This window comes from Phyllobates terribilis, unplaced genomic scaffold (genome assembly GCF_046119375.1).
Source record: "Phyllobates terribilis strain yellow unplaced genomic scaffold, ASM4611937v1 Scaffold_729__1_contigs__length_748246, whole genome shotgun sequence".
NCBI classification, from domain to species: Eukaryota; Metazoa; Chordata; class Amphibia; order Anura; family Dendrobatidae; genus Phyllobates; species Phyllobates terribilis.
Genome location: NW_027363489.1, coordinates 87,665 through 112,725, shown reverse-complemented (window position 1 = coordinate 112,725; position 25,061 = coordinate 87,665). Strand labels below are relative to the sequence as shown.

General features: G+C 43.8%; 15 non-coding genes across 15 annotated transcripts; all 15 read right to left on the bottom strand.

Annotated features, from left to right (window-relative positions):
* Positions 1–484: 484 nt before the first annotated feature.
* LOC141236887 (U2 spliceosomal RNA) lies at positions 485–675 on the bottom strand. Its single transcript, XR_012302458.1, has one exon. It is a non-coding gene; the product is annotated as a U2 spliceosomal RNA (small nuclear RNA).
* Positions 676–1,794: 1,119 nt separating this feature from the next.
* Positions 1,795–1,985, bottom strand: LOC141236886 (U2 spliceosomal RNA). Its single transcript, XR_012302457.1, has one exon. It is a non-coding gene; the product is annotated as a U2 spliceosomal RNA (small nuclear RNA).
* A 1,122-nt stretch (positions 1,986–3,107) lies between these two features.
* On the bottom strand, positions 3,108–3,298 carry LOC141236885 (U2 spliceosomal RNA). Its single transcript, XR_012302456.1, has one exon. It is a non-coding gene; the product is annotated as a U2 spliceosomal RNA (small nuclear RNA).
* A 1,120-nt stretch (positions 3,299–4,418) lies between these two features.
* On the bottom strand, positions 4,419–4,609 carry LOC141236884 (U2 spliceosomal RNA). The gene has a single exon (XR_012302455.1). It is a non-coding gene; the product is annotated as a U2 spliceosomal RNA (small nuclear RNA).
* A 1,121-nt stretch (positions 4,610–5,730) lies between these two features.
* Positions 5,731–5,921, bottom strand: LOC141236882 (U2 spliceosomal RNA). Its single transcript, XR_012302453.1, has one exon. It is a non-coding gene; the product is annotated as a U2 spliceosomal RNA (small nuclear RNA).
* A 1,118-nt stretch (positions 5,922–7,039) lies between these two features.
* LOC141237281 (U2 spliceosomal RNA) lies at positions 7,040–7,230 on the bottom strand. The gene has a single exon (XR_012302837.1). It is a non-coding gene; the product is annotated as a U2 spliceosomal RNA (small nuclear RNA).
* Positions 7,231–8,351: 1,121 nt separating this feature from the next.
* On the bottom strand, positions 8,352–8,542 carry LOC141236881 (U2 spliceosomal RNA). The gene has a single exon (XR_012302452.1). It is a non-coding gene; the product is annotated as a U2 spliceosomal RNA (small nuclear RNA).
* A 1,120-nt stretch (positions 8,543–9,662) lies between these two features.
* LOC141236839 (U2 spliceosomal RNA) lies at positions 9,663–9,850 on the bottom strand. The gene has a single exon (XR_012302430.1). It is a non-coding gene; the product is annotated as a U2 spliceosomal RNA (small nuclear RNA).
* A 6,454-nt stretch (positions 9,851–16,304) lies between these two features.
* LOC141236879 (U2 spliceosomal RNA) lies at positions 16,305–16,495 on the bottom strand. The gene has a single exon (XR_012302451.1). It is a non-coding gene; the product is annotated as a U2 spliceosomal RNA (small nuclear RNA).
* Positions 16,496–17,615: 1,120 nt separating this feature from the next.
* Positions 17,616–17,806, bottom strand: LOC141236878 (U2 spliceosomal RNA). Its single transcript, XR_012302450.1, has one exon. It is a non-coding gene; the product is annotated as a U2 spliceosomal RNA (small nuclear RNA).
* A 1,120-nt stretch (positions 17,807–18,926) lies between these two features.
* LOC141236877 (U2 spliceosomal RNA) lies at positions 18,927–19,117 on the bottom strand. Its single transcript, XR_012302449.1, has one exon. It is a non-coding gene; the product is annotated as a U2 spliceosomal RNA (small nuclear RNA).
* Positions 19,118–20,241: 1,124 nt separating this feature from the next.
* Positions 20,242–20,432, bottom strand: LOC141237348 (U2 spliceosomal RNA). Its single transcript, XR_012302903.1, has one exon. It is a non-coding gene; the product is annotated as a U2 spliceosomal RNA (small nuclear RNA).
* Positions 20,433–21,554: 1,122 nt separating this feature from the next.
* Positions 21,555–21,745, bottom strand: LOC141236876 (U2 spliceosomal RNA). Its single transcript, XR_012302448.1, has one exon. It is a non-coding gene; the product is annotated as a U2 spliceosomal RNA (small nuclear RNA).
* A 1,123-nt stretch (positions 21,746–22,868) lies between these two features.
* Positions 22,869–23,059, bottom strand: LOC141236875 (U2 spliceosomal RNA). Its single transcript, XR_012302447.1, has one exon. It is a non-coding gene; the product is annotated as a U2 spliceosomal RNA (small nuclear RNA).
* Positions 23,060–24,176: 1,117 nt separating this feature from the next.
* Positions 24,177–24,367, bottom strand: LOC141236874 (U2 spliceosomal RNA). Its single transcript, XR_012302446.1, has one exon. It is a non-coding gene; the product is annotated as a U2 spliceosomal RNA (small nuclear RNA).
* Positions 24,368–25,061: the final 694 nt, after the last annotated feature.

The window sequence follows — 25,061 nt, the reverse complement described above, 5'->3', positions numbered from 1 at the left end:
GGCATTGTAGCAAACCAAAAAAGAAATTTTAAGCGCAGCAGAGTAACCAGCTCACATACCTGTTAGCTCAGGTGAGTTTAAAAGGCTGCTGTTGATAACAAGGGCATTTGCTAAATAGATGGTGTGTGTGCAACAATATACTGAAAGGTCAATTATATTGTGCAGCTTATCTCACCACCTGTAGTTATTTAGGTGAAAGCTCCAAAATGCTTGCCTAATATGTCTGTTTATCCAAAAGGAAGTATAGAGGGAGAGCTAGATAGATAGCATTGCATTACATTACATTACATGGCAATGCAATGCACAGTTGCTGAAGTTGAACCAAAATGAGCTTGTCATCTGGCTTCTGCAACTTTTAACATGAAAAATCCAATGAGGAGAAGAAAAGCAAAGCCAAAGAGTCCATCCCAAAATCCGACAAACAAGCAAAATGAACAAAAAGCATTGAATTCAATTCTTTCTGATTTTAGAAACTGCATTAAAGAAGGGGTGCACCGGTCCTGGAGATACTGCAATACCAGGTCAATGCGTGGAGTGGACAGAGCAAGCTCTTTTTCCATCTCCCTGTTCTAAAAATCCATTTAATATATGGTCCCCAGATAGGGGACGTATCAGATATTAAACTGATAAGAACAGATACTACACTTGATCTTAGCCAAAAGGCCGAGAAGCGATAACCAGAATTGGTTTCCGACTACGGTGCCACCCAAGGATTCTGAAAAGTCCATTTGTGGAGATGGCCACCTGGACTCCCGTTAAGAAGACATGCTGTCAACCTCTAGATCCCTCACATGCCTGCACTTTTCGGCTTGCTGCTGCTGCAATCCACGCGTTTTAGATCTGCATAACTCCACCTCTTTTAGCACAGTACCCTCAACCCCCGGCTGTTCCCACCCGCCTCAACACCGTTGGAAGGGAGGAGAACCAATTAAGGCGGGGGGGGGTGGAACGAGCAGCTGTCTACCCTTAGCAGGAGGGTTGCTGATTAATTACCTCTCCTGCTGCTGCTGCTGCTGGCTGTCCAGCAGCAGACTGAAGGTGGCTGCTGCTGTGCGCAGGTATATAAAGGCTCAGAGCCTATTATGACACGCGCAGCCAGCGTTCCATTGCCACATTCCGTCTACTGCAGGCGGGATACCTGGATGGCTGAATGTCACTGAGAAGCTCACAGAGACCGCCATAAGCAACAGTTTAAAAGAATGCCACAGACTAATCAACCAAACTTTTTGGATTGGTTTCTCTTTTATAGTCTGCAGGCATTAAATGAAAGAAGTCAGTGTTCCAGCAGAGGGAGACAACGTTTCAGAAAAGGCATTGTAGCAAACCAAAAAAGAAATTTTAAGCGCAGCAGAGTAACCAGCTCACATACCTGTTAGCTCAGGTGAGTTTAAAAGGCTGCTGTTGATAACAAGGGCATTTGCTAAATAGATGGTGTGTGTGCAACAATATACTGAAAGGTCAATTATATTGTGCAGCTTATCTCACCACCTGTAGTTATTTAGGTGAAAGCTCCAAAATGCTTGCCTAATATGTCTGTTTATCCAAAAGGAAGTATAGAGGGAGAGCTAGATAGATAGCATTGCATTACATTACATTACATGGCAATGCAATGCACAGTTGCTGAAGTTGAACCAAAATGAGCTTGTCATCTGGCTTCTGCAACTTTTAACATGAAAAATCCAATGAGGAGAAGAAAAGCAAAGCCAAAGAGTCCATCCCAAAATCCGACAAACAAGCAAAATGAACAAAAAGCATTGAATTCAATTCTTTCTGATTTTAGAAACTGCATTAAAGAAGGGGTGCACCGGTCCTGGAGATACTGCAATACCAGGTCAATGCGTGGAGTGGACAGAGCAAGCTCTTTTTCCATCTCCCTGTTCTAAAAATCCATTTAATATATGGTCCCCAGATAGGGGACGTATCAGATATTAAACTGATAAGAACAGATACTACACTTGATCTTAGCCAAAAGGCCGAGAAGCGATAACCAGAATTGGTTTCCGACTACGGTGCCACCCAAGGATTCTGAAAAGTCCATTTGTGGAGATGGCCACCTGGACTCCCGTTAAGAAGACATGCTGTCAACCTCTAGATCCCTCACATGCCTGCACTTTTCGGCTTGCTGCTGCTGCAATCCACGCGTTTTAGATCTGCATAACTCCACCTCTTTTAGCACAGTACCCTCAACCCCCGGCTGTTCCCACCCGCCTCAACATCGTTGGAAGGGAGGAGAACCAATTAAGGCGGGGGGGGGGGGTGGAACGAGCAGCTGTCTACCCTTAGCAGGAGGGTTGTTGATTAATTACCTCTCCTGCTGCTGCTGCTGCTGTCTGTCCAGCAGCAGACTGAAGGTGGCTGCTGCTGTGCGCAGGTATATAAAGGCTCAGAGCCTATTATGACACGCGCAGCCAGCGTTCCATTGCCACATTCCGTCTACTGCAGGCGGGATACCTGGATGGCTGAATGTCACTGAGAAGCTCACAGAGACCGCCATAAGCAACAGTTTAAAAGAATGCCACAAACTAATCAACCAAACTTTTTGGGTTGGTTTCTCTTTTATAGTCTGCAGGCATTAAATGAAAGAAGTCAGTGTTCCAGCAGAGGGAGACAACGTTTCAGAAAAGGCATTGTAGCAAACCAAAAAAGAAATTTTAAGCGCAGCAGAGTAACCAGCTCACATACCTGTTAGCTCAGGTGAGTTTAAAAGGCTGCTGTTGATAACAAGGGCATTTGCTAAATAGATGGTGTGTGTGCAACAATATACTGAAAGGTCAATTATATTGTGCAGCTTATCTCACCACCTGTAGTTATTTAGGTGAAAGCTCCAAAATGCTTGCCTAATATGTCTGTTTATCCAAAAGGAAGTATAGAGGGAGAGCTAGATAGATAGCATTGCATTACATTACATTACATGGCAATGCAATGCACAGTTGCTGAAGTTGAACCAAAATGAGCTTGTCATCTGGCTTCTGCAACTTTTAACATGAAAAATCCAATGAGGAGAAGAAAAGCAAAGCCAAAGAGTCCATCCCAAAATCCGACAAACAAGCAAAATGAACAAAAAGCATTGAATTCAATTCTTTCTGATTTTAGAAACTGCATTAAAGAAGGGGTGCACCGGTCCTGGAGATACTGCAATACCAGGTCAATGCGTGGAGTGGACAGAGCAAGCTCTTTTTCCATCTCCCTGTTCTAAAAATCCATTTAATATATGGTCCCCAGATAGGGGACGTATCAGATATTAAACTGATAAGAACAGATACTACACTTGATCTTAGCCAAAAGGCCGAGAAGCGATAACCAGAATTGGTTTCCGACTACGGTGCCACCCAAGGATTCTGAAAAGTCCATTTGTGGAGATGGCCACCTGGACTCCCGTTAAGAAGACATGCTGTCAACCTCTAGATCCCTCACATGCCTGCACTTTTCGGCTTGCTGCTGCTGCAATCCACGCGTTTTAGATCTGCATAACTCCACCTCTTTTAGCACAGTACCCTCAACCCCCGGCTGTTCCCACCCGCCTCAACACCGTTGGAAGGGAGGAGAACCAATTAAGGCGGGGGGGGGGTGGAACGAGCAGCTGTCTACCCTTAGCAGGAGGGTTGCTGATTAATTACCTCTCCTGCTGCTGCTGCTGCTGGCTGTCCAGCAGCAGACTGAAGGTGGCTGCTGCTGTGCGCAGGTATATAAAGGCTCAGAGCCTATTATGACACGCGCAGCCAGCGTTCCATTGCCACATTCCGTCTACTGCAGGCGGGATACCTGGATGGCTGAATGTCACTGAGAAGCTCACAGAGACCGCCATAAGCAACAGTTTAAAAGAATGCCACAGACTAATCAACCAAACTTTTTGGGTTGGTTTCTCTTTTATAGTCTGCAGGCATTAAATGAAAGAAGTCAGTGTTCCAGCAGAGGGAGACAACGTTTCAGAAAAGGCATTGTAGCAAACCAAAAAAGAAATTTTAAGCGCAGCAGAGTAACCAGCTCACATACCTGTTAGCTCAGGTGAGTTTAAAAGGCTGCTGTTGATAACAAGGGCATTTGCTAAATAGATGGTGTGTGTGCAACAATATACTGAAAGGTCAATTATATTGTGCAGCTTATCTCACCACCTGTAGTTATTTAGGTGAAAGCTCCAAAATGCTTGCCTAATATGTCTGTTTATCCAAAAGGAAGTATAGAGGGAGAGCTAGATAGATAGCATTGCATTACATTACATTACATGGCAATGCAATGCACAGTTGCTGAAGTTGAACCAAAATGAGCTTGTCATCTGGCTTCTGCAACTTTTAACATGAAAAATCCAATGAGGAGAAGAAAAGCAAAGCCAAAGAGTCCATCCCAAAATCCGACAAACAAGCAAAATGAACAAAAAGCATTGAATTCAATTCTTTCTGATTTTAGAAACTGCATTAAAGAAGGGGTGCACCGGTCCTGGAGATACTGCAATACCAGGTCAATGCGTGGAGTGGACAGAGCAAGCTCTTTTTCCATCTCCCTGTTCTAAAAATCCATTTAATATATGGTCCCCAGATAGGGGACGTATCAGATATTAAACTGATAAGAACAGATACTACACTTGATCTTAGCCAAAAGGCCGAGAAGCGATAACCAGAATTGGTTTCCGACTACGGTGCCACCGAAGGATTCTGAAAAGTCCATTTGTGGAGATGGCCACCTGGACTCCCGTTAAGAAGACATGCTGTCAACCTCTAGATCCCTCACATGCCTGCACTTTTCGGCTTGCTGCTGCTGCAATCCACGCGTTTTAGATCTGCATAACTCCACCTCTTTTAGCACAGTACCCTCAACCCCCGGCTGTTCCCACCCGCCTCAACACCGTTGGAAGGGAGGAGAACCAATTAAGGCGGGGGGGGGGGTGGAACGAGCAGCTGTCTACCCTTAGCAGGAGGGTTGCTGATTAATTACCTCTCCTGCTGCTGCTGCTGCTGGCTGTCCAGCAGCAGACTGAAGGTGGCTGCTGCTGTGCGCAGGTATATAAAGGCTCAGAGCCTATTATGACACGCGCAGCCAGCGTTCCATTGCCACATTCCGTCTACTGCAGGCGGGATACCTGGATGGCTGAATGTCACTGAGAAGCTCACAGAGACCGCCATAAGCAACAGTTTAAAAGAATGCCACAGACTAATCAACCAAACTTTTTGGGTTGGTTTCTCTTTTATAGTCTGCAGGCATTAAATGAAAGAAGTCAGTGTTCCAGCAGAGGGAGACAACGTTTCAGAAAAGGCATTGTAGCAAACCAAAAAAGAAATTTTAAGCGCAGCAGAGTAACCAGCTCACATACCTGTTAGCTCAGGTGAGTTTAAAAGGCTGCTGTTGATAACAAGGGCATTTGCTAAATAGATGGTGTGTGTGCAACAATATACTGAAAGGTCAATTATATTGTGCAGCTTATCTCACCACCTGTAGTTATTTAGGTGAAAGCTCCAAAATGCTTGCCTAATATGTCTGTTTATCCAAAAGGAAGTATAGAGGGAGAGCTAGATAGATAGCATTGCATTACATTACATTACATGGCAATGCAATGCACAGTTGCTGAAGTTGAACCAAAATGAGCTTGTCATCTGGCTTCTGCAACTTTTAACATGAAAAATCCAATGAGGAGAAGAAAAGCAAAGCCAAAGAGTCCATCCCAAAATCCGACAAACAAGCAAAATGAACAAAAAGCATTGAATTCAATTCTTTCTGATTTTAGAAACTGCATTAAAGAAGGGGTGCACCGGTCCTGGAGATACTGCAATACCAGGTCAATGCGTGGAGTGGACAGAGCAAGCTCTTTTTCCATCTCCCTGTTCTAAAAATCCATTTAATATATGGTCCCCAGATAGGGGACGTATCAGATATTAAACTGATAAGAACAGATACTACACTTGATCTTAGCCAAAAGGCCGAGAAGCGATAACCAGAATTGGTTTCCGACTACGGTGCCACCCAAGGATTCTGAAAAGTCCATTTGTGGAGATGGCCACCTGGACTCCCGTTAAGAAGACATGCTGTCAACCTCTAGATCCCTCACATGCCTGCACTTTTCGGCTTGCTGCTGCTGCAATCCACGCGTTTTAGATCTGCATAACTCCACCTCTTTTAGCACAGTACCCTCAACCCCCGGCTGTTCCCACCCGCCTCAACACCGTTGGAAGGGAGGAGAACCAATTAAGGCGGGGGGGGGGGTGGAACGAGCAGCTGTCTACCCTTAGCAGGAGGGTTGCTGATTAATTACCTCTCCTGCTGCTGCTGCTGGCTGTCCAGCAGCAGACTGAAGGTGGCTGCTGCTGTGCGCAGGTATATAAAGGCTCAGAGCCTATTATGACACGCGCAGCCAGCGTTCCATTGCCACATTCCGTCTACTGCAGGCGGGATACCTGGATGGCTGAATGTCACTGAGAAGCTCACAGAGACCGCCATAAGCAACAGTTTAAAAGAATGCCACAGACTAATCAACCAAACTTTTTGGGTTGGTTTCTCTTTTATAGTCTGCAGGCATTAAATGAAAGAAGTCAGTGTTCCAGCAGAGGGAGACAACGTTTCAGAAAAGGCATTGTAGCAAACCAAAAAAGAAATTTTAAGCGCAGCAGAGTAACCAGCTCACATACCTGTTAGCTCAGGTGAGTTTAAAAGGCTGCTGTTGATAACAAGGGCATTTGCTAAATAGATGGTGTGTGTGCAACAATATACTGAAAGGTCAATTATATTGTGCAGCTTATCTAACCACCTGTAGTTATTTAGGTGAAAGCTCCAAAATGCTTGCCTAATATGTCTGTTTATCCAAAAGGAAGTATAGAGGGAGAGCTAGATAGATAGCATTGCATTACATTACATTACATGGCAATGCAATGCACAGTTGCTGAAGTTGAACCAAAATGAGCTTGTCATCTGGCTTCTGCAACTTTTAACATGAAAAATCCAATGAGGAGAAGAAAAGCAAAGCCAAAGAGTCCATCCCAAAATCCGACAAACAAGCAAAATGAACAAAAAGCATTGAATTCAATTCTTTCTGATTTTAGAAACTGCATTAAAGAAGGGGTGCACCGGTCCTGGAGATACTGCAATACCAGGTCAATGCGTGGAGTGGACAGAGCAAGCTCTTTTTCCATCTCCCTGTTCTAAAAATCCATTTAATATATGGTCCCCAGATAGGGGACGTATCAGATATTAAACTGATAAGAACAGATACTACACTTGATCCTAGCCAAAAGGCCGAGAAGCGATAACCAGAATTGGTTTCCGACTACGGTGCCACCCAAGGATTCTGAAAAGTCCATTTGTGGAGATGGCCACCTGGACTCCCGTTAAGAAGACATGCTGTCAACCCCTAGATCCCTCACATGCCTGCACTTTTCGGCTTGCTGCTGCTGCAATCCACGCGTTTTAGATCTGCATAACTCCACCTCTTTTAGCACAGTACCCTCAACCCCCGGCTGTTCCCACCCGCCTCAACACCGTTGGAAGGGAGGAGAACCAATTAAGGCGGGGGGGGGGGTGGAACGAGCAGCTGTCTACCCTTAGCAGGAGGGTTGCTGATTAATTACCTCTCCTGCTGCTGCTGCTGCTGGCTGTCCAGCAGCAGACTGAAGGTGGCTGCTGCTGTGCGCAGGTATATAAAGGCTCAGAGCCTATTATGACACGCGCAGCCAGCGTTCCATTGCCACATTCCGTCTACTGCAGGCGGGATACCTGGATGGCTGAATGTCACTGAGAAGCTCACAGAGACCGCCATAAGCAACAGTTTAAAAGAATGCCACAGACTAATCAACCAAACTTTTTGGGTTGGTTTCTCTTTTATAGTCTGCAGGCATTAAATGAAAGAAGTCAGTGTTCCAGCAGAGGGAGACAACGTTTCAGAAAAGGCATTGTAGCAAACCAAAAAAGAAATTTTAAGCGCAGCAGAGTAACCAGCTCACATACCTGTTAGCTCAGGTGAGTTTAAAAGGCTGCTGTTGATAACAAGGGCATTTGCTAAATAGATGGTGTGTGTGCAACAATATACTGAAAGGTCAATTATATTGTGCAGCTTATCTCACCACCTGTAGTTATTTAGGTGAAAGCTCCAAAATGCTTGCCTAATATGTCTGTTTATCCAAAAGGAAGTATAGAGGGAGAGCTAGATAGATAGCATTGCATTACATTACATTACATGGCAATGCAATGCACAGTTGCTGAAGTTGAACCAAAATGAGCTTGTCATCTGGCTTCTGCAACTTTTAACATGAAAAATCCAATGAGGAGAAGAAAAGCAAAGCCAAAGAGTCCATCCCAAAATCCGACAAACAAGCAAAATGAACAAAAAGCATTGAATTCAATTCTTTCTGATTTTAGAAACTGCATTAAAGAAGGGGTGCACCGGTCCTGGAGATACTGCAATACCAGGTCAATGCGTGGAGTGGACAGAGCAAGCTCTTTTTCCATCTCCCTGTTCTAAAAATCCATTTAATATATGGTCCCCAGATAGGGGACGTATCAGATATTAAACTGATAAGAACAGATACTACACTTGATCTTAGCCAAAAGGCCGAGAAGCGATAACCAGAATTGGTTTCCGACTACGGTGCCACCCAAGGATTCTGAAAAGTCCATTTGTGGAGATGGCCACCTGGACTCCCGTTAAGAAGACATGCTGTCAACCTCTAGATCCCTCACATGCCTGCACTTTTTGGCTTGCTGCTGCTGCAATCCACGCGTTTTAGATCTGCATAACTCCACCTCTTTTAGCACAGTACCCTCAACCCCCGGCTGTTCCCACCCGCCTCAACACCGTTGGAAGGGAGGAGAACCAATTAAGGCGGGGGGGGGGTGGAACGAGCAGCTGTCTACCCTTAGCAGGAGGGTTGCTGATTAATTACCTCTCCTGCTGCTGCTGCTGCTGGCTGTCCAGCAGCAGACTGAAGGTGGCTGCTGCTGTGCGCAGGTATATAAAGGCTCAGAGCCTATTATGACACGCGCAGCCAGCGTTCCATTGCCACATTCCGTCTACTGCAGGCGGGATACCTGGATGGCTGAATGTCACTGAGAAGCTCACAGAGACCGCCATAAGCAACAGTTTAAAAGAATGCCACAGACTAATCAACCAAACTTTTTGGGTTGGTTTCTCTTTTATAGTCTGCAGGCATTAAATGAAAGAAGTCAGTGTTCCAGCAGAGGGAGACAACGTTTCAGAAAAGGCATTGTAGCAAACCAAAAAAGAAATTTTAAGCGCAGCAGAGTAACCAGCTCACATACCTGTTAGCTCAGGTGAGTTTAAAAGGCTGCTGTTGATAACAAGGGCATTTGCTAAATAGATGGTGTGTGTGCAACAATATACTGAAAGGTCAATTATATTGTGCAGCTTATCTCACCACCTGTAGTTATTTAGGTGAAAGCTCCAAAATGCTTGCCTAATATGTCTGTTTATCCAAAAGGAAGTATAGAGGGAGAGCTAGATAGATAGCATTGCATTACATTACATTACATGGCAATGCAATGCACAGTTGCTGAAGTTGAACCAAAATGAGCTTGTCATCTGGCTTCTGCAACTTTTAACATGAAAAATCCAATGAGGAGAAGAAAAGCAAAGCCAAAGAGTCCATCCCAAAATCCGACAAACAAGCAAAATGAACAAAAAGCATTGAATTCAATTCTTTCTGATTTTAGAAACTGCATTAAAGAAGGGGTGCACCGGTCCTGGAGATACTGCAATACCAGGTCAATGCGTGGAGTGGACAGAGCAAGCTCTTTTTCCATCTCCCTGTTCTAAAAATCCATTTAATATATGGTCCCCAGATAGGGGACGTATCAGATATTAAACTGATAAGAACAGATTTTTTTTTGACTTGGAATGTACCCAAACATAGGTACACCCGTTTATTGGATAAAACTTAATTACAATACATTAGATATGAACATAAAATCATTACATTTTAAAATACATTCGCACATAAATTGATTTCAGTTCAATAAGGCAATAAAATTACATTAAAATACAGACAATGTGTTTAGATTGCTGTGTTCCATTCTTTTACCAGCCATTGTTTTGATAAAATTACATTTCTCTTTTTATCCAATAAATAATACATATACATTTCACTAAAAGCCAACTCTAAAACATCTTTCACAGATAAAACATCGTGTTTAAAAAGAAGTATGTTCCTGGCCTTCCATAGAGCTTCTTTGATGGTACTGATTGTCTTCCATGCGATGATCCTCTTGCTGGCGTTGGGGCACTCCACACGACCAAATAAGACAGTTTCAAAAGTAAGATCCTTAATGTTTGTCATTTTTTGAAGCAAAGGAAATATTGTAGTCCATGTTTGTCGTGCAAAGTGACAAGTCCATAAAACATGTAAAACAGTCTCATCTCCGAGGTATCTTTGTCTTGGACATCTGGCAGTTCTCACGAGTCCTCTTCGGTGTTGGAATGCCCGACATGGAAGACAATCATGCACACAGCTCCAGGCCAGGTCCTTCTGGGAATTAAAAAGATAGGGTTCATTAATAACTTTCCATATGTCAGTACATTTATTATCATTAAAATTCCCAATCTGTACAATTGATTCCTTTTGTTTGAAACCATTTAAAATCATCTTGCTATCTCTTAAGTCTTCTGCACTTTTCCCTTTTAAGTCATACGTGTTTACAATAGTTCCTAAAATCTTATAGCTTTCTGGTGTATTAAGAGCATATGGGGAACTTAAAACTGTTTCAAACCATCCATGACGTTTCATAAAATAACCTGTGTTAAAACGGATAAAATATGACCAATAACTATTTTTCGACAGTGCATTAAAACATAAAACAAAAAATCTTATTAAAACAAAAGCTCTAAAATCGGGGAAATCTTTACCGCCTTTCTCTTTAGGCTTGACCACTAACTCTCTTTTCAATTTCTCCATCTTGGAGCTCCAGAAAAAAGTGAAACAAGCTTTGATTATTTTCGTAAAGGTATGTGTGGGGGGGGGGGAACACCAAACTTAAGTACAATAACAAAGGCACAATTACCATTTTTATAACTAGTACCTTCCCTTCCATTGTTAATTTCCTCAACCTCCACATACATAGTTTTTGATTTACCTTTTGTGCCACAAGATCCCAGCTTTCTTTACCTTTGTTTGTTTCGTTAAAAATCACACCTAGAATCTTTACAGAGTCACATTCAGGAACCGGTACATCATTTAAAATCATATTCCCCACATTTAAAATACAGCTTTTATTAAAATTTACTTTAAAACCAGATCCACCACAGAAGTATTCCACTTGCCGTAGTGTTTTCCGGATAGACAGGGCATCTTTACATGTTATGGCTACATCATCCATATATCCAGTAACTTTTGCTTCTAGCCCTCCCCCACCTGGCAAATGGACGCCTCGGATTTGCTTGTCTCTCCTTAAGACACTGAGTAGGGGTTCAAGGGCACAAATAAATAACAAGGGGGACAGAGGGCAACCTTGTTTTACACCAGAATTTAAAAACACATCACTTGTCTTAAAACCATTTACTAAAACCTTACTAGTGCAACCATGATAAAATGCTTTGAGAGAGCATAAAAAACCTTCTGGTATACCCATTTTAGCTAAAACATTAAAAAGGAATTGGTGTGACACTCTATCAAATGCTTTTTCAAAGTCGAGAGACAGGACCGCCAGCTTATTTCCCCTCGACTTTGTGTCATCTATTACATCTTTGATTAGATTCAAATTTTCCCAAACACTCCTTCCTGGTATGCCACACACTTGGTTTGGGTGGATTATGTTACCTATTACCTTTTTAAGTCTATTTGCACAAATTTTTGCCATTATTTTGTAATCACAATTTAGAAGGGTGATAGGTCTCCAATTTCTTAGTTGCGTTTTGTCTTCCTTTTTGTATATAAGGGAGACCTCACCTTTCTTCCAGGAGTTCGTTAGGGTTTTTGTATTAAAAACCTCACTAAAAACATAAAATAAATCCTCCTGTAAAATATCATAAAAAACCTTATAAAATTCTATGGGTATACCATCAGGCCCCGGTACTTTACCAGACTTAAAGCTTCTTATGGTCTCAGATATCTCATCTTCAGTTAGACTCTGTAATAAAACATCTTGTGAGACAGGGTCTAAAACAGTTGTAATTTCATCCAAAGTACTTTTCATAAAATGGTCATCAACAGATTTTGTGTTAAAAAGCTCGGAATAAAATTCATGCACTTTAGCTAAAATACCCTCTATGTCTTGTTTACCTTCCATTGATTCAATAAAAACACGATTTTTCACCATACATTTAAAAAAATATCGTGAACAGGTTTCATTATTTTCAACATGTTGGACCTTTGCATGGAAAATTAACTCTTTACCTCTCTGTTCCAAGGTATGCTGAATTTCACTTTTTAAGTCACTAATTTGTTTATCTACTTCAATCTCATGGCTCTTCAATTTATATAAGGTCTCCAATCTAGTGTTGAGTTGCCAATAAAATTCTCTTTTCTCTCTAGCTTTCTGGACCCCAACCTTCATAAAAAAATCTCTTATGTTCTTTTTCATCTTTTCCCACCACCTACTTATAGGGATATGGGGGTCTCTTATTCTTTTAAAATGTAAATAAAATTCAGTAAAATCAGATAAAACTTGGGGGTCTTCTAAAAGGGAAATGTTTAACTTCCAGGTACCTTTTCCTTTTTTCTTAAAATCATTACATTTCACATAAAAGGATAAAAGTTTGTGATCAGAAAAAACATTAGATAAAAGCTCACATTTAAAAGGCAATACATTTTTAGAGCAGAAAATAAAATCAATCCTGGAGCTACAATTCACGTTGCTCCAGGTTACCCATTCCTCTGCAGGCAAGTCTTTATTACACTCCTTAAAAACATCTGTTAAATTAAAATCTTGTATGACATTTTTTAACATAAAAGACGTTTTATCATAATTCCTACTTGTGGAGCTTGAGAACCTTTTTTCTCCACCTAAAATGCAGTTAAAATCTCCTGATAAAATAAGAGGGACAGAATCATTAATAAATAAGGGTAACATATTCAACATATCAGCTCTTTCTTGCTTATCTGTGGCTCCATAAAAGTTTAAAAATTGCCATTTAAAACCATCAATAAAAGCTTTTACTAATAAAATTCTACCTGGTAAAACCTCTTGAACAGAGTCAATAAAAACATTCCCTTTAAAAAGAATGGCGACCCCTGCTGACCTGGACCCGTTTGATCCTGACCATACTGAGGGTCCATGTGCCCAATCAGTCTCATATTCTGTATAATTTAAACTGTGTGGGATGCAGCATTCCTGTAAAAAGAAAACTGTAGCTGTTAGAGAGGATAAAAAATCAAAGAGAGCAACTCTTCTGGTCTTAGTTTTCAACCCTCTAGCGTTAAGAGAAAAACCACTAATCCCTGCCATAAGAGAAAAAAAGGAAATTTAGCATTCTTTCAAACTCTTACCTCAGCTGGTTTATATTTCTATTCCAGGAGATGAGGGATCATTGATCGTCAACAGAGAGCCCGTCACGGAGGACTCCTCATCTGTTAGTGTCCCAGACCGTAGACCTCCCAGGATATACTCTTGTTCCATTCTGTCCAACTCTGCTTGGTCGTATTGCCTGCCTCTTTGCTCACGAACCCCCATTTGGACCCCTATCGAGGCACCATCTGGGGGAATCGTATCGAGCACATGCGTCTCAGACGTTGACCACTTATTTTCAGGAGTTTCCAGGATCACTGAGTCAGCCATCTCCATCTCCCCCTCCATTTCTGAAGGGGGTGGGACATTGGCAACCTCCTCACCCTGTAAAGGCACCGTTTGAGGTTTCCCACTTCCATCCGGGGGTTCCGGTGGGGGTACTTCCTTAGGTGCCCTATCCACTCCGTGCAACCTGCGTTTTTTTGGCCCAGACTGTTCGCGCCCTTGAGTATTCCCAGGAGGATTCGAAGGTGAGGATTGGCCTGTAGCACCCACCCTCGGTCCCTCCGCAGGGGTTTCTGTTTGTGGGTTACCACGCCGTTCCCTCTTTTGCTTCGAGTTTCCAACAGTACACCATGGCTCACCATCCTCGGTCGGTATTTCCATACTCTCCCCCTCATTCTCCTCCGCGGGCTTGTCCGAACCAGCCGAGGGTTGGTCAGGGGGTGAGGGCTTTTCTGGTTCAGGGGGTGAAGGTCTCTCTGTTTGCCCAGCTTGAGCTCTCTTTGAGGTATTCCTAAAAGGACAATGAGAAAAAGCATGACCTCTGGAAACACAGTTGCTACAAAAAATTCCAGTTGTACAATTTTCAGTTTTATGGTCTTTGCTCCCACAGGCTACACAAGTAATGTCACAGTTAGAATGGCCGTATTTTTTGCATTTCCTACAGAATGCTGGCATTCCATTAAAAAAGAGGTCACCATTCGTGTTTCCAATTCTAAAACGTGCTGGGGGAAGTCTTATACCCCCCGGACTTGAAGGGTCCTTAATACATGTCACCGTAAATTTCCACTTACACGCCCAAACTCCGCACTCATTCATAACTTTTCCATGGCTTACCACTTTGCTGAAATAATTGGATAAAAATGAAATAACATCGCTTTCTTTTGTATAAGGAGAGTAAATTTTAACAATTACAGTTTTTATCACATCTAATTCATGTTCGACAATTTTAACACCTTTAAAGATTGGCTTTCTCTGGTAAATTATATCAGGATCATTCATTTTACGGCAAAAATCTTGGTGGATACCTTTTTCAGTGAATGTGACATCGTATACACCACGCTTCGGGTAGTCTTGGATTGCCAGGATCTCGGATTTCTGGATTGAAAAAAATTTCACAAGAAGATCATCCACAATAAAACGTAAACCTCTGTTATCTTTACCTCCCTCATGGAAGTAAAACCGCACCGTATGCCGTAACCGGGCATAGGTCGGAATTTCACCTGGATCTGAATCCATGGTGAAACAAGGATTTCCGCAACAGGAAAACGGGGATTTCCGCAACCAATAATGGGGGATTTCCGCAACTAAGGAGTCGCTGAACAATCCTAGGACTGTACAGCTGGGATCGCAACCCGTTGCCCAGGGACTAAGCCCACCTCCTTATAGCAGCAAGGGCCTAAGCCCCACTACAAGAGTGGGACCCGAACCCAAGGCCAAGAGGCGGGGTACCCCAGGCACCTTCCAACTACAACCAATGCCAGTAAAACCAACACTAGATCGCAGCCAAAAGGCCGAGAAGCGATAACCAGAATTGGTTTCCGACTACGGTGCCACCCAAGGATTCTGAAAAGTCCATTTGTGGAGATGGCCACCTGGACTCCCGTTAAGAAGACATGCTGTCAACCTCTAGATCCCTCACATGCCTGCACTTTTCGGCTTGCTGCTGCTGCAATCCACGCGTTTTAGATCTGCATAACTCCACCTCTTTTAGCACAGTACCCTCAACCCCCGGCTGTTCCCACCCGCCTCAACACCGTTGGAAGGGAGGAGAACCAATTAAGGCGGGGGGGGGGGGTGGAACGAGCAGCTGTCTACCCTTAGCAGGAGGGTTGCTGATTAATTACCTCTCCTGCTGCTGCTGCTGCTGGCTGTCCAGCAGCAGACTGAAGGTGGCTGCTGCTGTGCGCAGGTATATAAAGGCTCAGAGCCTATTATGACACGCGCAGCCAGCGTTCCATTGCCACATTCCGTCTACTGCAGGCGGGATACCTGGATGGCTGAATGTCACTGAGAAGCTCACAGAGACCGCCATAAGCAACAGATTAAAAGAATGCCACAGACTAATCAACCAAACTTTTTGGGTTGGTTTCTCTTTTATAGTCTGCAGGCATTAAATGAAAGAAGTCAGTGTTCCAGCAGAGGGAGACAACGTTTCAGAAAAGGCATTGTAGCAAACCAAAAAAGAAATTTTAAGCGCAGCAGAGTAACCAGCTCACATACCTGTTAGCTCAGGTGAGTTTAAAAGGCTGCTGTTGATAACAAGGGCATTTGCTAAATAGATGGTGTGTGTGCAACAATATACCGAAAGGTCAATTATATTGTGCAGCTTATCTCACCACCTGTAGTTATTTAGGTGAAAGCTCCAAAATGCTTGCCTAATATGTCTGTTTATCCAAAAGGAAGTATAGAGGGAGAGCTAGATAGATAGCATTGCATTACATTACATTACATGGCAATGCAATGCACAGTTGCTGAAGTTGAACCAAAATGAGCTTGTCATCTGGCTTCTGCAACTTTTAACATGAAAAATCCAATGAGGAGAAGAAAAGCAAAGCCAAAGAGTCCATCCCAAAATCCGACAAACAAGCAAAATGAACAAAAAGCATTGAATTCAATTCTTTCTGATTTTAGAAACTGCATTAAAGAAGGGGTGCACCGGTCCTGGAGATACTGCAATACCAGGTCAATGCGTGGAGTGGACAGAGCAAGCTCTTTTTCCATCTCCCTGTTCTAAAAATCCATTTAATATATGGTCCCCAGATAGGGGACGTATCAGATATTAAACTGATAAGAACAGATACTACACTTGATCTTAGCCAAAAGGCCGAGAAGCGATAACCAGAATTGGTTTCCGACTACGGTGCCACCCAAGGATTCTGAAAAGTCCATTTGTGGAGATGGCCACCTGGACTCCCGTTAAGAAGACATGCTGTCAACCTCTAGATCCCTCACATGCCTGCACTTTTCGGCTTGCTGCTGCTGCAATCCACGCGTTTTAGATCTGCATAACTCCACCTCTTTTAGCACAGTACCCTCAACCCCCGGCTGTTCCCACCCGCCTCAACACCGTTGGAAGGGAGGAGAACCAATTAAGGCGGGGGGGGGGTGGAACGAGCAGCTGTCTACCCTTAGCAGGAGGGTTGCTGATTAATTACCTCTCCTGCTGCTGCTGCTGCTGGCTGTCCAGCAGCAGACTGAAGGTGGCTGCTGCTGTGCGCAGGTATATAAAGGCTCAGAGCCTATTATGACACGCGCAGCCAGCGTTCCATTGCCACATTCCGTCTACTGCAGGCGGGATACCTGGATGGCTGAATGTCACTGAGAAGCTCACAGAGACCGCCATAAGCAACAGTTTAAAAGAATGCCACAGACTAATCAACCAAACTTTTTGGGTTGGTTTCTCTTTTATAGTCTGCAGGCATTAAATGAAAGAAGTCAGTGTTCCAGCAGAGGGAGACAACGTTTCAGAAAAGGCATTGTAGCAAACCAAAAAAGAAATTTTAAGCGCAGCAGAGTAACCAGCTCACATACCTGTTAGCTCAGGTGAGTTTAAAAGGCTGCTGTTGATAACAAGGGCATTTGCTAAATAGATGGTGTGTGTGCAACAATATACTGAAAGGTCAATTATATTGTGCAGCTTATCTCACCACCTGTAGTTATTTAGGTGAAAGCTCCAAAATGCTTGCCTAATATGTCTGTTTATTCAAAAGGAAGTATAGAGGGAGAGCTAGATAGATAGCATTGCATTACATTACATTACATGGCAATGCAATGCACAGTTGCTGAAGTTGAACCAAAATGAGCTTGTCATCTGGCTTCTGCAACTTTTAACATGAAAAATCCAATGAGGAGAAGAAAAGCAAAGCCAAAGAGTCCATCCCAAAATCCGACAAACAAGCAAAATGAACAAAAAGCATTGAATTCAATTCTTTCTGATTTTAGAAACTGCATTAAAGAAGGGGTGCACCGGTCCTGGAGATACTGCAATACCAGGTCAATGCGTGGAGTGGACAGAGCAAGCTCTTTTTCCATCTCCCTGTTCTAAAAATCCATTTAATATATGGTCCCCAGATAGGGGACGTATCAGATATTAAACTGATAAGAACAGATACTACACTTGATCTTAGCCAAAAGGCCGAGAAGCGATAACCAGAATTGGTTTCCGACTACGGTGCCACCCAAGGATTCTGAAAAGTCCATTTGTGGAGATGGCCACCTGGACTCCCGTTAAGAAGACATGCTGTCAACCTCTAGATCCCTCACATGCCTGCACTTTTCGGCTTGCTGCTGCTGCAATCCACGCGTTTTAGATCTGCATAACTCCACCTCTTTTAGCACAGTACCCTCAACCCCCGGCTGTTCCCACCCGCCTCAACACCGTTGGAAGGGAGGAGAACCAATTAAGGCGGGGGGGGGGGGGAACGAGCAGCTGTCTACCCTTAGCAGGAGGGTTGCTGATTAATTACCTCTCCTGCTGCTGCTGCTGCTGGCTGTCCAGCAGCAGACTGAAGGTGGCTGCTGCTGTGCGCAGGTATATAAAGGCTCAGAGCCTATTATGACACACGCAGCCAGCGTTCCATTGCCACATTCCGTCTACTGCAGGCGGGATACCTGGATGGCTGAATGTCACTGAGAAGCTCACAGAGACCGCCATAAGCAACAGATTAAAAGAATGCCACAGACTAATCAACCAAACTTTTTGGGTTGGTTTCTCTTTTATAGTCTGCAGGCATTAAATGAAAGAAGTCAGTGTTCCAGCAGAGGGAGACAACGTTTCAGAAAAGGCATTGTAGCAAACCAAAAAAGAAATTTTAAGCGCAGCAGAGTAACCAGCTCACATACCTGTTAGCTCAGGTGAGTTTAAAAGGCTGCTGTTGATAACAAGGGCATTTGCTAAATAGATGGTGTGTGTGCAACAATATACTGAAAGGTCAATTATATTGTGCAGCTTATCTCACCACCTGTAGTTATTTAGGTGAAAGCTCCAAAATGCTTGCCTAATATGTCTGTTTATCCAAAAGGAAGTATAGAGGGAGAGCTAGATAGATAGCATTGCATTACATTACATTACATGGCAATGCAATGCACAGTTGCTGAAGTTGAACCAAAATGAGCTTGTCATCTGGCTTCTGCAACTTTTAACATGAAAAATCCAATGAGGAGAAGAAAAGCAAAGCCAAAGAGTCCATCCCAAAATCCGACAAACAAGCAAAATGAACAAAAAGCATTGAATTCAATTCTTTCTGATTTTAGAAACTGCATTAAAGAAGGGGTGCACCGGTCCTGGAGATACTGCAATACCAGGTCAATGCGTGGAGTGGACAGAGCAAGCTCTTTTTCCATCTCCCTGTTCTAAAAATCCATTTAATATATGGTCCCCAGATAGGGGACGTATCAGATATTAAACTGATAAGAACAGATACTACACTTGATCTTAGCCAAAAGGCCGAGAAGCGATAACCAGAATTGGTTTCCGACTACGGTGCCACCCAAGGATTCTGAAAAGTCCATTTGTGGAGATGGCCACCTGGACTCCCGTTAAGAAGACATGCTGTCAACCTCTAGATCCCTCACATGCCTGCACTTTTCGGCTTGCTGCTGCTGCAATCCACGCGTTTTAGATCTGCATAACTCCACCTCTTTTAGCACAGTACCCTCAACCCCCGGCTGTTCCCACCCGCCTCAACACCGTTGGAAGGGAGGAGAACCAATTAAGGCGGGGGGGGGGGTGGAACGAGCAGCTGTCTACCCTTAGCAGGAGGGTTGCTGATTAATTACCTCTCCTGCTGCTGCTGCTGCTGCTGGCTGTCCAGCAGCAGACTGAAGGTGGCTGCTGCTGTGCGCAGGTATATAAAGGCTCAGAGCCTATTATGACACGCGCAGCCAGCGTTCCATTGCCACATTCCGTCTACTGCAGGCGGGATACCTGGATGGCTGAATGTCACTGAGAAGCTCACAGAGACCGCCATAAGCAACAGTTTAAAAGAATGCCACAGACTAATCAACCAAACTTTTTGGGTTGGTTTCTCTTTTATAGTCTGCAGGCATTAAATGAAAGAAGTCAGTGTTCCAGCAGAGGGAGACAACGTTTCAGAAAAGGCATTGTAGCAAACCAAAAAAGAAATTTTAAGCGCAGCAGAGTAACCAGCTCACATACCTGTTAGCTCAGGTGAGTTTAAAAGGCTGCTGTTGATAACAAGGGCATTTGCTAAATAGATGGTGTGTGTGCAACAATATACTGAAAGGTCAATTATATTGTGCAGCTTATCTCACCACCTGTAGTTATTTAGGTGAAAGCTCCAAAATGCTTGCCTAATATGTCTGTTTATCCAAAAGGAAGTATAGAGGGAGAGCTAGATAGATAGCATTGCATTACATTACATTACATGGCAATGCAATGCACAGTTGCTGAAGTTGAACCAAAATGAGCTTGTCATCTGGCTTCTGCAACTTTTAACATGAAAAATCCAATGAGGAGAAGAAAAGCAAAGCCAAAGAGTCCATCCCAAAATCCGACAAATAAGCAAAATGAACAAAAAGCATTGAATTCAATTCTTTCTGATTTTAGAAACTGCATTAAAGAAGGGGTGCACCGGTCCTGGAGATACTGCAATACCAGGTCAATGCGTGGAGTGGACAGAGCAAGCTCTTTTTCCATCTCCCTGTTCTAAAAATCCATTTAATATATGGTCCCCAGATAGGTGACGTATCAGATATTAAACTGATAAGAACAGATACTACACTTGATCTTAGCCAAAAGGCCGAGAAGCGATAACCAGAATTGGTTTCCGACTACGGTGCCACCCAAGGATTCTGAAAAGTCCATTTGTGGAGATGGCCACCTGGACTCCCGTTAAGAAGACATGCTGTCAACCTCTAGATCCCTCACATGCCTGCACTTTTCGGCTTGCTGCTGCTGCAATCCACGCGTTTTAGATCTGCATAACTCCACCTCTTTTAGCACAGTACCCTCAACCCCCGGCTGTTCCCACCCGCCTCAACACCGTTGGAAGGGAGGAGAACCAATTAAGGCGGGGGGGGGGGGTGGAACGAGCAGCTGTCTACCCTTAGCAGGAGGGTTGCTGATTAATTACCTCTCCTGCTGCTGCTGCTGCTGGCTGTCCAGCAGCAGACTGAAGGTGGCTGCTGCTGTGCGCAGGTATATAAAGGCTCAGAGCCTATTATGACACGCGCAGCCAGCGTTCCATTGCCACATTCCGTCTACTGCAGGCGGGATACCTGGATGGCTGAATGTCACTGAGAAGCTCACAGAGACCGCCATAAGCAACAGTTTAAAAGAATGCCACAGACTAATCAACCAAACTTTTTGGGTTGGTTTCTCTTTTATAGTCTGCAGGCATTAAATGAAAGAAGTCAGTGTTCCAGCAGAGGGAGACAACGTTTCAGAAAAGGCATTGTAGCAAACCAAAAAAGAAATTTTAAGCGCAGCAGAGTAACCAGCTCACATACCTGTTAGCTCAGGTGAGTTTAAAAGGCTGCTGTTGATAACAAGGGCATTTGCTAAATAGATGGTGTGTGTGCAACAATATACTGAAAGGTCAATTATATTGTGCAGCTTATCTCACCACCTGTAGTTATTTAGGTGAAAGCTCCAAAATGCTTGCCTAATATGTCTGTTTATCCAAAAGGAAGTATAGAGGGAGAGCTAGATAGATAGCATTGCATTACATTACATTACATGGCAATGCAATGCACAGTTGCTGAAGTTGAACCAAAATGAGCTTGTCATCTGGCTTCTGCAACTTTTAACATGAAAAATCCAATGAGGAGAAGAAAAGCAAAGCCAAAGAGTCCATCCCAAAATCCGACAAACAAGCAAAATGAACAAAAAGCATTGAATTCAATTCTTTCTGATTTTAGAAACTGCATTAAAGAAGGGGTGCACCGGTCCTGGAGATACTGCAATACCAGGTCAATGCGTGGAGTGGACAGAGCAAGCTCTTTTTCCATCTCCCTGTTCTAAAAATCCATTTAATATATGGTCCCCAGATAGGGGACGTATCAGATATTAAACTGATAAGAACAGATACTACACTTGATCTTAGCCAAAAGGCCGAGAAGCGATAACCAGAATTGGTTTCCGACTACGGTGCCACCCAAGGATTCTGAAAAGTCCATTTGTGGAGATGGCCACCTGGACTCCCGTTAAGAAGACATGCTGTCAACCTCTAGATCCCTCACATGCCTGCACTTTTCGGCTTGCTGCTGCTGCAATCCACGCGTTTTAGATCTGCATAACTCCACCTCTTTTAGCACAGTACCCTCAACCCCCGGCTGTTCCCACCCGCCTCAACACCGTTGGAAGGGAGGAGAACCAATTAAGGCGGGGGGGGGGTGGAACGAGCAGCTGTCTACCCTTAGCAGGAGGGTTGCTGATTAATTACCTCTCCTGCTGCTGCTGCTGCTGCTGGCTGTCCAGCAGCAGACTGAAGGTGGCTGCTGCTGTGCGCAGGTATATAAAGGCTCAGAGCCTATTATGACACACGCAGCCAGCGTTCCATTGCCACATTCCGTCTACTGCAGGCGGGATACCTGGATGGCTGAATGTCACTGAGAAGCTCACAGAGACCGCCATAAGCAACAGTTTAAAAGAATGCCACAGACTAATCAACCAAACTTTTTGGGTTGGTTTCTCTTTTATAGTCTGCAGGCATTAAATGAAAGAAGTCAGTGTTCCAGCAGAGGGAGACAACGTTTCAGAAAAGGCATTGTAGCAAACCAAAAAAGAAATTTTAAGCGCAGCAGATTAACCAGCTCACATACCTGTTAGCTCAGGTGAGTTTAAAAGGCTGCTGTTGATAACAAGGGCATTTGCTAAATAGATGGTGTGTGTGCAACAATATACTGAAAGGTCAATTATATTGTGCAGCTTATCTCACCACCTGTAGTTATTTAGGTGAAAGCTCCAAAATGCTTGCCTAATATGTCTGTTTATCCAAAAGGAAGTATAGAGGGAGAGCTAGATAGATAGCATTGCATTACATTACATTACATGGCAATGCAATGCACAGTTGCTGAAGTTGAACCAAAATGAGCTTGTCATCTGGCTTCTGCAACTTTTAACATGAAAAATCCAATGAGGAGAAGAAAAGCAAAGCCAAAGAGTCCATCCCAAAATCCGACAAACAAGCAAAATGAACAAAAAGCATTGAATTCAATTCTTTCTGATTTTAGAAACTGCATTAAAGAAGGGGTGCACCGGTCCTGGAGATACTGCAATACCAGGTCAATGCGTGGAGTGGACAGAGCAAGCTCTTTTTCCATCTCCCTGTTCTAAAAATCCATTTAATATATGGTCCCCAGATAGGGGACGTATCAGATATTAAACTGATAAGAACAGATACTACACTTGATCTTAGCCAAAAGGCCGAGAAGCGATAACCAGAATTGGTTTCCGACTACGGTGCCACCCAAGGATTCTGAAAAGTCCATTTGTGGAGATGGCCACCTGGACTCCCGTTAAGAAGACATGCTGTCAACCTCTAGATCCCTCACATGCCTGCACTTTTCGGCTTGCTGCTGCTGCAATCCACGCGTTTTAGATCTGCATAACTCCACCTCTTTTAGCACAGTACCCTCAACCCCCGGCTGTTCCCACCCGCCTCAACACCGTTGGAAGGGAGGAGAACCAATTAAGGCGGGGGGGGGGTGGAACGAGCAGCTGTCTACCCTTAGCAGGAGGGTTGCTGATTAATTACCTCTCCTGCTGCTGCTGCTGGCTGTCCAGCAGCAGACTGAAGGTGGCTGCTGCTGTGCGCAGGTATATAAAGGCTCAGAGCCTATTATGACACGCGCAGCCAGCGTTCCATTGCCACATTCCGTCTACTGCAGGCGGGATACCTGGATGGCTGAATGTCACTGAGAAGCTCACAGAGACCGCCATAAGCAACAGTTTAAAAGAATGCCACAGACTAATCAACCAAACTTTTTGGGTTGGTTTCTCTTTTATAGTCTGCAGGCATTAAATGAAAGAAGTCAGTGTTCCAGCAGAGGGAGACAACGTTTCAGAAAAGGCATTGTAGCAAACCAAAAAAGAAATTTTAAGCGCAGCAGAGTAACCAGCTCACATACCTGTTAGCTCAGGTGAGTTTAAAAGGCTGCTGTTGATAACAAGGGCATTTGCTAAATAGATGGTGTGTGTGCAACAATATACTGAAAGGTCAATTATATTGTGCAGCTTATCTCACCACCTGTAGTTATTTAGGTGAAAGCTCCAAAATGCTTGCCTAATATGTCTGTTTATCCAAAAGGAAGTATAGAGGGAGAGCTAGATAGATAGCATTGCATTACATTACATTACATGGCAATGCAATGCACAGTTGCTGAAGTTGAACCAAAATGAGCTTGTCATCTGGCTTCTGCAACTTTTAACATGAAAAATCCAATGAGGAGAAGAAAAGCAAAGCCAAAGAGTCCATCCCAAAATCCGACAAACAAGCAAAATGAACAAAAAGCATTGAATTCAATTCTTTCTGATTTTAGAAACTGCATTAAAGAAGGGGTGCACCGGTCCTGGAGATACTGCAATACCAGGTCAATGCGTGGAGTGGACAGAGCAAGCTCTTTTTCCATCTCCCTGTTCTAAAAATCCATTTAATATATGGTCCCCAGATAGGGGACGTATCAGATATTAAACTGATAAGAACAGATACTACACTTGATCTTAGCCAAAAGGCCGAGAAGCGATAACCAGAATTGGTTTCCGACTACGGTGCCACCCAAGGATTCTGAAAAGTCCATTTGTGGAGATGGCCACCTGGACTCCCGTTAAGAAGACATGCTGTCAACCTCTAGATCCCTCACATGCCTGCACTTTTCGGCCTGCTGCTGCTGCAATCCACGCGTTTTAGATCTGCATAACTCCACCTCTTTTAGCACAGTACCCTCAACCCCCGGCTGTTCCCACCCGCCTCAACACCGTTGGAAGGGAGAACCAATTAAGGCGGGGGGGGGGTGGAACGAGCAGCTGTCTACCCTTAGCAGGAGGGTTGCTGATTAATTACCTCTCCTGCTGCTGCTGCTGCTGGCTGTCCAGCAGCAGACTGAAGGTGGCTGCTGCTGTGCGCAGGTATATAAAGGCTCAGAGCCTATTATGACACGCGCAGCCAGCGTTCCATTGCCACATTCCGTCTACTGCAGGCGGGATACCTGGATGGCTGAATGTCACTGAGAAGCTCACAGAGACCGCCATAAGCAACAGTTTAAAAGAATGCCACAGACTAATCAACCAAACTTTTTGGGTTGGTTTCTCTTTTATAGTCTGCAGGCATTAAATGAAAGAAGTCAGTGTTCCAGCAGAGGGAGACAACGTTTCAGAAAAGGCATTGTAGCAAACCAAAAAAGAAATTTTAAGCGCAGCAGAGTAACCAGCTCACATACCT